General features: G+C 33.4%; 1 protein-coding gene and 1 long non-coding RNA gene across 2 annotated transcripts in view; one reads left to right on the forward strand and one right to left on the reverse strand.

Moving 5' to 3' along the window:
* LOC149427005 (neuropeptide Y receptor type 1-like) overlaps positions 1 to 14211 on the reverse strand; it is a 245641-nt gene that overhangs the window by 186617 nt on the left and 44813 nt on the right. The window lies entirely within an intron of this gene.
* LOC149427006 (uncharacterized) lies at positions 11514 to 13515 on the forward strand. Its single transcript, XR_016302525.1, has 3 exons — positions 11514 to 11575; positions 11767 to 11829; positions 13329 to 13515. It is a non-coding gene; the product is annotated as an uncharacterized LOC149427006 (long non-coding RNA).

Below are 14211 nucleotides of genomic sequence, written 5' to 3' on the forward strand. Positions count from 1 at the left end.
TGTGTGTATCTGTATGTATGCGCATAGAATAGTTTAAATTATTGACACGAAGCCACGTTTGAATTTAGGCAGTGAATCCAAAAAAAATGTCAATGTTGAAGTTTAGACAAATATTATTTAGACTAATTTAGAGTATGAAGAGGTCGGTTAATTGTCGAATTAGATGCTGCATTTGTTTTATAATTTATCTTGTGGAATAACACTGTATGTCGTGTACGTCTCAAAGGTATGTTAAAAGTTAATAAGGGACAGAAGTTCAGTACAGTCAATCTCATTGTTTAAAATTCTGTGTATAAATATTGAGTCAGCTACTGCTCGTCTTCGCTGCAAAGTTTCAAATGTACACTCAAAGTTATTGTTGCATCTCTAGGTAATATATTTTATAAATTTGTTTTGGATACGTTCTATACTATCTATGTAATGTTTATATTGTGGATTCCAAATAGACGATGCATATCTGCTTCTTCAATAATATTATGTAATTATAGAAATTATACTTCTACGATTTTATGTACTCGTATACCCCTGTCGCAACTGTGGCGATAGAAAAAAAATTTTGAAATGGGTTTAGGGCGGGCTGCAAGAAAAACTTATTTTTAATTTGAGTTTTGTAGCCGTCCGGATGAAGCTTGAACTTTCTGCGTAGTTTTTGCCTGCTTTTCTTACAGTTCATTAGCTGCATATGTTTAGTATGCATGTATGATAATTCTGATTGTGTATTGTATTTTGTATTCTATATTATGCTGTGTATATTACTTTTTATATTTTTTTACACTTTCCCAACATTTATTTTCGCCAATAACCGTTGTTCAAAATAACAAATGTTTTGTTTATGTTTTAACAATCTCCATCAAATGTGCCTTTCCCAGTTTTTCATCATACATCGTAATGCTTATCATGAAATAATAATAAAATCACGTAAACGACATAAATAACCTTTACTGGGTTTCAAATTACATTGCATTTACATAAAGTGTGTATAATGTTATTTATTTGTATTTTTTCAGCAAGTCGTTACGAATGATTTTGTAGGCATTATTTTCATAAGAAAATACCCGCCGCCCCACATGTCCACATGGGTTGAATATTGAAATAGAGGTTAAAGCGCTATTGCTTTAAGAAAACCTCAAAAGTAGGTACCGGAGTTAACAAATGTTTATAAATATTCAAAATAAGTATGAGTATGAGTCTCATCGTCGAGAAACCCTTAATATTCCCAATGAACATAAATTTAATATTTTTACGTAAGTTTTGTCAGAATTTAAATTTCTTTTGAATTATTTATTTGACAAAAAAACAATTTTTCGAATGTTTATGATAAGTTGAATTTTTGCGAATAATATTCATTATTTATCATTCATTGGTACAATCATCAGTATTTGAATGTATTATTTGGCTGGGTGTATTAATAATGTTAACATTACACACAGCTAAAAAAATAATTTTTCATAAATATATTACCTACCCCTCCATGCAATTAGTTCAAAGTGCTGAAATCTTACATATAAGCAAAAATTATTGACTGCAATGCCTAACATATATGTTTTTCCATAATGCACTATTTCCTAAACAAAAATCGCTCTAGCAATAAAAAAAAAATGTACTTGCAGGGAAATGCTTTTTTCTTTTCTCCGAAAATGTATAATTTACTGTAAAAATCTACAGAAATTAAATGCATAAACATATAAGTTATACATCATATGTAAAATGTTATGAAAACCTGGATAAAGACCAGCAATTAAAACAATTTTATTCTACTTAACTACTGTCCAAATTATTAACTTTTAATTAACTTGTATTTAATAGGTTTTGAATACTGTTTTTTTTATTATTTTTACTATAGTGTAATATGAACGTAGATGTAAATAAAAGAAATATATGTATTATTGTTTACAGACTGTCCAGAGGTAAAGTGCGCTAACTTCGGGATTTATTCTACACGGTAGTATAAGTAAAAAATAATATTTTTTCTTAAACGCTTTTAGTTTTTAGGTAAAAATGTTGATTTATTTAAATATTCTTCTATTGAAAAATATTTTTAGATGGTAAAATGAACGTTGGAATTTCGAAAAAAGTTATTTTTGTTTTTTACTTCTACCACCATGTAAAATCACCTCCCGTAGTTAGCGCACTTTACCCCCGGACACACTGTATATTATAACTAAATATGTACTTTTAGAAATAAATAAATTAATGCTGCTTTAACATATCACAGGACTCCACACACTGGCCTTGCCTATGTGGGATTTTTATATTGCGTACATTAAACATAGATAAATGTAATTATTACTAATTATTAATTGACTTTTAATATATTTTTTCATTTATGCTTTTTCTTTGCTACAAAAATTAAATTTTATAATGATTATTTTCTTTCATCATATACTTTATGTTTTTTTGTTTATGTTTTAATTTGAAAAGCCACAATCATTTGTTAAGTATGAAATAGTTAAAAAAGGATATTTATATATATATATATGCATATAAATATATTAATTTTTTTGAAACTTTTTCAAATATATATATTATATTTTTTTTTTAAACTATTTCAGAATATTAAATTTCATTATTATTTTTTTGGTAAACTAATGGTTGTAATATTTCCCATCTTCTCATCATTCTTTTATTTGTTTAAAACAATATAAAATTTTCTTCTCTCTTGGCTATGACCGATTTTTAATTTTTTTTCTAAGGCTTTGCATATGTGTTCGCAGGGATGGAAAATTCCTCCCCTACAACACATAAGCCTCCATGAAAATTGGACCCTTTTCTTTGATATCTACAGAAAGCTACTTAAAGCTCTCTTGTACTATATATCTTTATAGACATATGTACTTGACTAATTAATACGTTATTTACGATCTTGAACGCAAATATTTTCGTATTTATATTGTAATTAAATTCCATCAAACGTTGTGTAATTTTTTGATTTATGATATAAGATTTTAATTACCTTCATTTTTGTGGTAACCCCTTTGGTTCTGATCGAGGCGTCGAGTTTCAAAATTTAATTGGTCTTTCCATTGCAAACCTAGACTTAAATGAATTCTCTGAATGAGCTAACTTTCCTATTGTAATTATTCTGATTCCCTGCACCCTAACAAAGTCGTAGTTAAACGCTGATAAAAGATATTATACATGTTTATTTGGACAGGTAATTAAATATAACTCAAATGGTTAATTGTTAGTAAATTTGATTTTGGTAAACTCTTGTGTCTGTTTGGCGCCACTTCTTTATGATTCTGCTGCTATAAGGTACATGTAAAGATTGATTTAGTAGGTTAATGTAATTAGTTAATTGCATATTTGACGAACTCGGAATAGCCCATTTGCCGGCATAATTTGGCTCCAAATCCTCCTGCAAGTAAACGAGATGATCGTGAGTCAACGAGAAATTCGCACAATCCTTTGACACGGCTCTTTGATTGATACCTAAGTTATCGCGTCCCAAAAAGCCTTCCACGTCATCATGCACTGCCTTCAAGTTTCCCCTCGAGTCCCGATACCCCCAAATTCCGACCCCTCCTTGGACTACAATTTACTTAGGGCGAACCGGTTTCGTCCTATATACAATCATATACTCACGGTTGGTGTGGACTTACGGGTCGTGAATCCTCATTCCACGTTTAAGAGAAGATGCGAGAGTGGTCCAGAAGACCTAAAATGCAAGCTGTATGCAGGTCCGCATCCTCCAGTAAACAGTACATATGAATAAATATATGTATACATACAGTTTGGGAAAGGTTTATAACTCGCAATACGAGGCTATCTACCTCGCATTCCAAGCTCGGATCTCGCACGAAGAGTTCTGCGAAACTCTAGGCTTGGTAACCGAATATATACGTACTAATAAGGTTATACTAATAAATACTAGTAGAATAAGATCTTATTTGATAGTTTGTTTTGGAGAGCTATCGAACTCCAGGCTTTTGTTTGTTTGGTTTTGACGTTTTTATTTAAGAGAATCGCCATCTCTATTTGGTTTGGTTAATGGTCTTGTTGTAGAAGCGACCACTGCCTCCTATTGATGAACTGTATTTGTTTTAAATTTTACCTCCAGGGTTCAACATTAAATTTTGTTCATCCTATCCCGTGATTTTCCAATTGTTTCAAGTAGTTGGTTGCCACATTAGAGAGTACTCGACTCTCAAATGTCTCAGGCAACTGATGGGGTTCTGTATGAGCACCCAATCAATAATATTCAAATGTTTTGTATAATTATTCGATATAAATCTTACTAACCCGTGATTTTTCAATTGTCGATTGTGAATGATAGGTATTTGTAAGCACGCAGCTTCCAGCTGTTTCAGGTAACTAATAAAATCCTATGCGACTATCTAAACAATGGTATTCAAATGTTTCATGTAACTTTGCGGTATAAATCTTGCTAAACCGTGATTTTCAATTGTTGTTTGTGAATGATAGGTATTTGTGAATACGCAAAAGATCGCTGCACATTGTACAATGACATCCTGGTAATTATCTAGTGGCGGCCAAGGTCGTTTTCAAACTATGCGATTGACACAGTTCTCCAGTGACTTTATTTGTAAACATATCGAATAATATAAACACCTCCTCTGACACACTAGTCCAGATGTGAGATTGTTTATTTAAGGAATATCTCTACTTCTCCTCGTAATTCAGTTGTGTTACCCTTTTTTGTGCATAGTTAATTAAAATATTTTTAATTCGTTTTTTGAAGTTAAACTATTTTTCATTTTCCGAATTTAGTAAATTTACTAGGTTAAATGAAGAATAAATATAAATATATATTTAAGTACACATATCTCGATTGTCAAAATATGTTAAATAAGAGTACATATATTAATAAATAAATATAAAATATATGATTCTACATAATCTGGAATATTAATAAATACATATTTTCTTTTTCAATAATATATATTAGAGTGGAGTGAAATTTTTTTTTTCACTGGACGGTAATGTAAGAGTCTAAATTTGGTGCCTTTTAGGTTTAATTTAAGCCATGTAAAATATTATACCATTTGGTTTAGGGTAACTGCCTCCGCAACGGCATCGAATTTATGAAAATAATCAGTTTTACACTCTAATTTGAAGTAATGTTTATGTACGATATTTTTGAATAAACATACCTACCTATTTTTATCAAGAAAGTTTACTTGGTATAATATAGATTTGACACAAAATAAAAAGATGTTCGAATTTGTGTTTTATAATTTAAATAAGGGGAGAGAGGAAGCGCGGGAGGTGATACTGAGCTTGCTTGCACTTGTCGCGTCTCGAGTCGCGCGTCGTCAGTGCTCTATCTTGGCTCTATCGTTCGTGGCTCGGATCAGTCGCACGCTCGTTTATCGTTTAAAATACGTTCGATAATCTTTCGTTGCAACCATCCAAAGAACTAGGAGTGTATTCAAATGTCTTCTATTTGGTGATGTTTGTGAGATGAAAGAAAACGTTCTACCTACTTATGAAGATGTAGTGAAATACTATGAGTGGACGAGACATCAACTGAAATTGCAATTAGAAACTGCAAAAGAACCAATTTTTGGCGAGATAGCAGACATAGTAACGTCGAGAATTGAAAATATATGGCAAACGGCATCTATTCCTACAGTGACGCGAACAAGGATCATTCAAATGTTGAAAGCATATCATGAAAGTGCAAAAATCTACTCAAATCTATCAAGAGGCTCTCCCCGGACGAGTTAAATAGTTTTCAGCAAAAAAGTAAGATACTTTTTGATATTTCAGCATGCAAGTGCAAAGAATTCGCTCAATGTATCTGTCCTAAGGATTAAAAGGTTCCTAAACGAGAGTAAACTTTTTTGACCGATCAAAGAACGTCTCGGATAATGGTAATCAGCGGAATCGACGTAACTGCTACAAAGAACATGCAAAAAACTCTAAAAAGGAACCATGAACGAGAGAATCGCAGAAACACATCCTTAAGCACTTCAACGTTAGCTGATTTAAATGCTAGTATTTCTTCAGCGACATCATCAGAGACAGAAAAATCTGACTGCTCCATGATCAAAGGCGTTATTAAAAAGAAAATAAAAAAATCTACGCTTAATTTTCCTACGTTATCGAAGACATGTGATAGGTATGGAGTGTCTGACAGAGCAGCAGCAGCAATAGCATCATCTGTTTTGTTCGATATTGGGTCTGATGTTGAGGTCATTGATCGGCACAAGTTACGAAGAGAGAGAACTAAAACTAGAGAAAAAATAACGGAAAATGCAACAATTACAGAGCTCTTGGCCTTATACTTTGACGGGAAAAAAGACAAAACTTTCAATATTGTTAAAAAGGGCGGTAAATGCTACAGGACTATGGTTGTGAAGGAACATATCTCACTAATTCAAGAGCCGGGATCCATTTACATGGGATATGTGGTACCTGATGTTGGGACAGCAAAAGGAATAGAAACCGCGATAACAGGGTTTCTGTTACATAAAGAAGTTTCCCAAGATAGAATTATGGCAATTGGTTGCGATGGTACGAATGTAAATACTGGAAAGTATGCTGGAATCATAAGACTGCTTGAGAAAAAGCTACAAAAACCACTTCAGTGGATAATTTGTTTGCTTCACATGAACGAACTGCCTTTGAGACATCTGTTTCTTCATCTCGATGGGTGTACTTCAGGACCTAAATCTTATATTGGTCCACTGGGAAAATCACTGGAAACCTGTGAAAAGCTGCCTGTTAAAAATTTTGAACGCATCGAAGGTCAAATGCTACCAGAAAAGGCCAAAGATCTGAGTTCAGACCAACAGTACTTGCATAAAATTGTCTCGGCGGTAATTTCAGGTGAATTTCCAGAAGACCTAGGCAATAAATATCCAGGAAAACTATCACAGCCCGTTGGATCACGCATGCTAACCGAATACTACGTTTGTATGTATCTACTACTGGCTACTTTTGTGGTCAAAGTTTACGCACCGTCTTGGTTCTCAATTAAAAATAAACCATCATGCAAAGATGGCACGCGTCATCTGTATGGCCTCCAGATACCTGCCAGAAACTCTAAAAAAAGATTAAAAGATAAAAATAGATCCTGTTATCCAAAGAAACGGCTACTTTGCGCATCCTGAAGGGATTCTACTTGCGATGATAACAGATGATAAAAAACATGTTAGAGAGCCCGTCGCATACTAAAGGCACGCAGTACTGCTCAACCTCCAACAACTAGAATGTTTCAAGTGCCATTGATAGATTTCAATGCTTCTACATATATTGATTTAATAAATTGGCAGGAAAACTTAACCGAACCACCGATTTTGAAAAACTTATCGGACCAGGAAATTCAGAATATCGTGGAATCTGGTGGTGAAAGCGAACTATTGTTTATAAGGCTTCCCTGCCATACTCAAACTGTTGAAAGAGCTGTAAAGAATACTACAGAAGCTTCCATTTCTCAGTGCACAAGAAAGTCGCGACTAGGTGCCATAAATGCCAAGCTGGAATCGCGGGACATAATGCCTAAATTTGAAACTAAAAAGAATTTTAAACCTCAATAATAAATGTATAATTTTTCAAGTTTGTTTCAAATTTCAAGAGCTGTAAAGACTACGACAGAAGCTTCCATTTCTCAGTGTACAAGAAAGTCGCGGCTAGGTGATGCCAGGCTGGAATCGCGGAACAAAATACCTAAATTTTAAACTAAAAAAGGATTTTAAACCTAAATAATAAATGTATAATTATGTTTCAATTTTTTTTTTAGAGCGATGCCTTAATAAACATCTTAATATATATTGTTTATCATTTAACACCTACTTACCACTAAATTAATCATAATGTATCGCCTTATAAACTTTTAACTTTTTTACCCTAATTTTCAATTTTTGGGGTCACTGCGGAGGCAGAAGATCTTAATTAAATGAAATGAAAAATCCCACGTATTTTTATTTTAACATAAGGCACAAATCCCCCCCTCTTAGAACTGTGAATCATAAAAAAAAATTTTTTTCATACATCCGTGCTCCAGGCTAATATATATATGCCCTCGGGTAGGTATTAAAAATCGCTACCATTTCGAGGCTTCGATTAATAAATAAAATACATATATATAATTACATTACTCATATATATATTCTTTATATACAATATATTATTTTAGGTTTATGTTACGGCATTTAGTGGCTCAGTGCGTCATTTAATTACCGGAACTTCCTGATCATTTCGACTTAGTGGCTCATTTGGGCACTTTGTGGCTCGTCGTTTTTTTTTTTTTTAAGTCCATCATATCAAACTCGATGAGACGAGTCGAACGGTGTAAAAAAATTTTTTGAGTGAATAAGTGACATTTTTACATGGACTGTTAATGCTCCGATATGCTTTTTTATCAGTAAACACTCATCCATTCTCAGCACATCAATTTACATATATTTTTAATCGCATCTACAACCATCATCGCATGCAACGTTGCCGGACTTTCTCGTCATACAATATCATTCGAACTCCAAGTCGTTTATCAATGCTTTGCTATATTGAACTCAATAGTTAAATTCCTCAGAACCTATTATCGCGTGTCATTCCTATGTCAGATTGAATCTTTTTGCGATATGTTTGCCGGTATGTTATATGTTGTATTCCATCTACATAGGTATAGATAGCCAGACTGTCAAGCGCTCGCTGTGGGCTGTGAAGCTTGAACAGACATTATATTATAATATTTTGTGAAATCCAAGCGGTTATTCGCGCGCTTTTTTAAAATTGAAGATTGATTTACGAATTGCTTTTTTTAATATCGTTATTAATTTTGTGTTTTAAATTGTTTTTGTTTTTATTATAAGGTTTATATTATTACGTAATACACATTTATGTAGTTTTTTTTTTAATAAATAAAATATTTGCTACGTACCTAATTATTTGTCTTTTGCGTTCCGAAAGCATAGTCCGTTGTAATAATGTAATGATATCTATATAGGGTTTTCTAAAAATTTCAGAAATATATTAGGTAATCATGTAATATGTTTTTTCGTGTTTACATACAGTTTTATTATTTTTTTAAAGTTATATGGATTATATCATCATATTTAATAAATCTAATAAGTTTTTCATATTTAAAAATGCTCTGTACCTAGGTAATTATTTTGACGCGTGACTATTTTTCAAAGCATAGTCTCTAGTTGTATTATAATAATAAAAAGATGTTTAATTGTTGTTTTGGTGTATTTTATAAAAAAAAGTTGTGAACAAAAATAAACACTAATTTAAAAATAAATTACAATATACGGCCTACATAGTCCAGGGGTAAGACCCTTGACTCACAATCCGCAGGTGCCAAATTTTATTTTATTAATTTGTGTTACTTCACAATTAATTCATTTAAAATAATATATAGTATATTTGCGGCACGTTCCAGAGTGGAAGATACTATCAGTATCGCCCTGGTGTAAGACCACGATTCAGAATTGAAACGTTGCTTGAAAATGGCTTTAGCCGTGTTTAGTGACCAGATCCGAATAGCCAGGTACTTTCCCACCTCCCATAGTCACACTGGCTCCAGACGGGAACAGTTGGGACTCTTGTGCGGTATTCACTGTAAAAAAATAATAGTTAGGTATTAACTTACTTGCATTATACATTGGTTTTCTGGTGGTTTGAACCAAAAAAGTACTCGCCAGGAAATAAAACACAAAATGGATTTAGACATATCTCGAGACTCGAGATCTACTAATGTAACAAAAATATTTTGAGCAGTTTTGTGTCGTCAGTGGCAATGTTGTTTATGTTTATTGGATTTTAAACACACGTACGCGTCTAATGAATACTATAAACTCTTTTCGATTAATAATCTCGTTTAACTGAACAATGAAATTAAATTATATTGCAAAAAAAAGGTGGTTTCCTCGAGTCTCGAACTTGCGTAGTGCATGACGAAATTCTATCGCTCTCAAACGGCACCACGGAACTTTCTTGGTCAGGCGACGTGAAATACCTTACCTAGGCTTATTTACTGAACTGTCTGCTTCAGCGGGAATTTCGGCCAAATTCAAACTATCATAATTGAAAAACGCAGATTATAACGTTATTACTAATAGTCCGCGTTAAATTTTACCGTTAGTCGCAGGTAGGAGGTCATACGTGACGTATTTATGAAATTTTTCCCTATAGATTTCATTTTTTCAAAAGATCTATCATATTTTAACTGTCCAGTACCAAGATGAACATTGAATTTTCAAAAAATTTCTCAATTCGTAATAATTTGCCAAAAATAGTGTTTTAAGTTAGAATTATAGTAAATTATGACTCTACCTTGATTTCTCATCGTTATATACACATTGTTTTATACACATATTTTGGATTATAGCCACATTTAGTGGTTTTCTGATGGGTAACGGTTCCACAATTTGTGAATTGGTCAAAATAAAGTTGGCAACACTGTCTCGGTGATTTTGTCGAAACTTGAGCCAACTTGAGCCGTCATTCGCGTGTGCACGTGTGAATCCTTTCTTTACGCATTTTATAAAATGTCACGCTGGCAAAGGATTAATACAATTATTGCCATGTCAATGGATTCTTCAATTAACGGTAAGATTTTATCATATAACCTAAATTATTGTGTTGCATAATAAATTATTACAATGAATGACATAATAAAAGTGTTTTTTTAGGAAAAATTACGTTATAATGCGTTATGCGTTGCTTTTTTGGGTTATGGTCTCCATAAAAACGCTTTTCACTGTTATTTTAATAATAATACATGTTGATTTTCATACAAGTATGATAATTATGCTGATTGTTTTATTATGTTTATGATTTTTAATGTGTTTTGTTATTTTGTAGATAAAAATATATCCAGTACAAGTGAAGGCTCGCCAATGACGCCAATTACCGAACGTAAGAGGGCCGTTATTAATGAAATGGAGGAAAAACTGAATGATCTATTTGCAAACCCTTCAGATTCAGGTAGATATATATATTGTGATAAATTATTACTATCAATGACACAATAAAAGTGTTTTTATGTAAAATTACGTTATAATGTGTTGCATTTTTAGGTTATGGTCTCTATGAAAACGCTTTGCACTGTTATTTTAATAATAATGCTTGTTGATTTTCACATGAGTATAATAATTATGCTTATTGTTTAATTATGTTTATGATTTTTAATGTGTTTTGTTATTTTGTAGATAAAAATATATCCAGTACAAGTGAAGACTCGCCAATTTCTGAACGTAAGAGGGCCGTTATTAATGAAATGGAGGAAAAACTGAATGATCTATTTGCAAACCCTTCAGATTCAGGTAGATATATATATTGTGATAAATTATTACTATCAATGACACAATAAAAGTGTTTTTATGTAAAATTACGTTATAATGTGTTGCATTTTTAGGTAATGGTCACTATGAAAACGCTTTGCACTGTTATTTTAATAATAATGCTTGTTGATTTTCACATGAGTATAATAATTATGCTTATTGTTTTATTATGTTTATGATTTTTAATGTGTTTTGTTATTTTGTAGATAAAAATATATCCAGTACAAGTGAAAGCTCGCCAATTACTGAACGTAAGAAGGCCGTTATTAATGAAATGGAGGAAAAACTGAATGATCTATTTGCAAACCCTTCAGATTCAGGTAGCTACATAATAATTACTGATAATATACAATAATCTTTTTTTTTTTTCATTACACACCAACATTACGTTACTTATTATTGTGAAATGTTTTAGCAATTAACGGTAGTGATGATTAGTTTTGGAATATTACATTACCTACTATGAATTGTTTTATTTCGAATATTACATTATTATGCTTTATTTTAGCAGCAAGTGTGACGTCCGGCAGTGATGACTTATTCAAGTTACCCTCGAGAATTTCGTCTGATTCTGGTAAGAAGAGGTACCTACTTAATATTGACAGAATATACAGAGTGTATCAGCAGTTAGCCGACAAACGTTAACCAATGATTCCTGACCATATATGTGATAAGCGCATGGTAAACGCTCGTTTCAAATTTCCAACTTGGTAATGTAAACGCTATGCTATAGCGCAGGGGTTCTCAACCTTTTTCTACTCTAGAGCACATTATACAATATCGGTAGGATGGCGGACACCACCTATTTTTAATCGACAAACTCCTCCCACAACTTCTCATTTTCCCATAATTTATTTTCTTATATTCATAATTTATTAATATATAATAATAAAAAATGTTTCATAATAATAAAATTATTATTCAAATTGCATACGCACAGAAAAATGTATTAAATGTATTATTACGTCTAAAAGGGATCGCAATGAAAATCTCGTCTCCTTCAACGGAAGCAACCTTCCGAACAGGCCCTCCATTGATATGCTCGGTGTAACTCTAAGTGACCAGCTCAGATATGGGGGCTCCATCGAAGCCAGAGTAAAGCTAGCCTCTCAATATCTGGGCGTACTGTACAAGGCCCGCAGATACTTTAATAGTACACAACTGCTAGCCTTGTACAAATCGCAAGTCCGCCAAATAGTTGAATTTGGCAGCCACCTCTGGTCTGGAGCTCCAAAATATCTGAAAAATACCCTCGACTCTGTGCAGAAACGGGCGATCCGTTTGATAATTTCTCCCATTTCAACAGACAAATTGCAATCTTTAGAGCACAGGCGTCGGGTGGGAATGCTATCCTTGTTTTACCGGTATTTCAATGGAAGATGTTCCGAGGAACTAGCATCATTGATCCCTTCGGCACCGGTGCATAGTCGGGAAACACGCCAAACGCGTGCCCAACATATCTACACGGTTGACATTAGTCACATGAGAACTGGTCGCTTCTTCGACTCGTTCTTGTGCTCAACAGCTGGGCTATGGAACGATTTGCCGGCCTCTGTGTTTCCCCCTTCCTACAACATGGGTCTCTTGAAGACAAATGTTAACTCCCTCTTCTCCTCAAAAAGACCCTCCACACAGCATCTTAGACGACATAGGCCTTAAGGGAAATCGTTTTCCTCAGGGCCTCCTGTGTGGAGTTTTTTTTTTTATTACAGTGAATACCGCACAAGAAACTCAACTGCTCCCGTCTGGAGCCAGTGAGACTATGGCACACCCAATTGGGGTATGTTGTAAGGCTGAAGGTAGTGGGGAGGGGAAGGAGGTGGGTCAGAGGAAGGTTGGGAAGTACCTGAATATTCAGATCTGGTCACCAAACACGGCTAAAGCCATTTTCAATCAACATTCAATTTTGAATGGTGGTCTTACACCAGGGCAATACTGACTGACACACCACATATGCTCAGGAATCGCTGGTTTAAGTTTGTGTGGTAACTGATGATACACTCTGTATAATTTTCCACACAAATTTAATTTATTAAATATGTTATAAAATGTTAATGCATTTTTTAATTTTAGATTCATATACCAGCGATCATCCAGGGAAGCAGAAGAAAACGGACTGCTTTGTGTCATCGACTTCAAAACAATGTACATCTGATTTAGCTAGTAAAAAACCAAGAGTTTATGACCGTAAAAACTTTTGTCCATACTGCTTCAAGCTGATAACCAACTTTGTACGCCACATTACAACCCAACATCCCTTAGAGGCAGAAGAAAATAAGAAATAGAGGCAATTATCTATACAACAAGGACGCAATAAATAGGGTTGATGGAATATTACTACCGAATCGCCGTCCAAGAACGACTGCGACAGCTAAGGATTATGCTGTTTGCATAGAATGCTGTGGCACATTCAAAAGAAGTTTACTCTATAGACACCTGAAAAAATGTTCAAATAGAAAAAATTCACCCGAAGGAAATCCACTAAAACGCTGCAGAGTGTTAAAATCATCCGCTATTTTATTATCCCCAGACAATTCTGAGATCACAGAATCTTTAAGATCTCAGATATTTCCTGTGTTCAAAAATGATCCTATTGCAAGAATTGCAAAGTCTGAGCCATTAATTTGTTCATATGGTTCCCTACTATTAAGCAATCATAAAGAACATCATTTGAAAACACACATTACATCCAAGATGAGAGATCTCGCTAGACTGTTCATGGTCATCAAAGAAAAAAATCCTGCAATTTCCTCATTTGAAATTGCATTTGACCCTATACATTTTAATGTTTTTATGGACGCTGTCAAAATAAATAGTGGTTACGATGAAAGTACAGGTTCTGTAAAAATTCCTAGCATGCCTCAACGACTTTGTACAGCTATAAAAGATTGTGCTGATATTTTGATACGTAAAACAATACAGAATCCTGTGCTGACCACTTCATCCAAAGAAGTTA

This window comes from Hesperophylax consimilis, chromosome 1 (assembly GCF_061612785.1).
Source record: "Hesperophylax consimilis isolate HC1 chromosome 1, BYU_Hcon_1.0, whole genome shotgun sequence".
Lineage (NCBI taxonomy): Eukaryota > Metazoa > Arthropoda > Insecta > Trichoptera > Limnephilidae > Hesperophylax > Hesperophylax consimilis.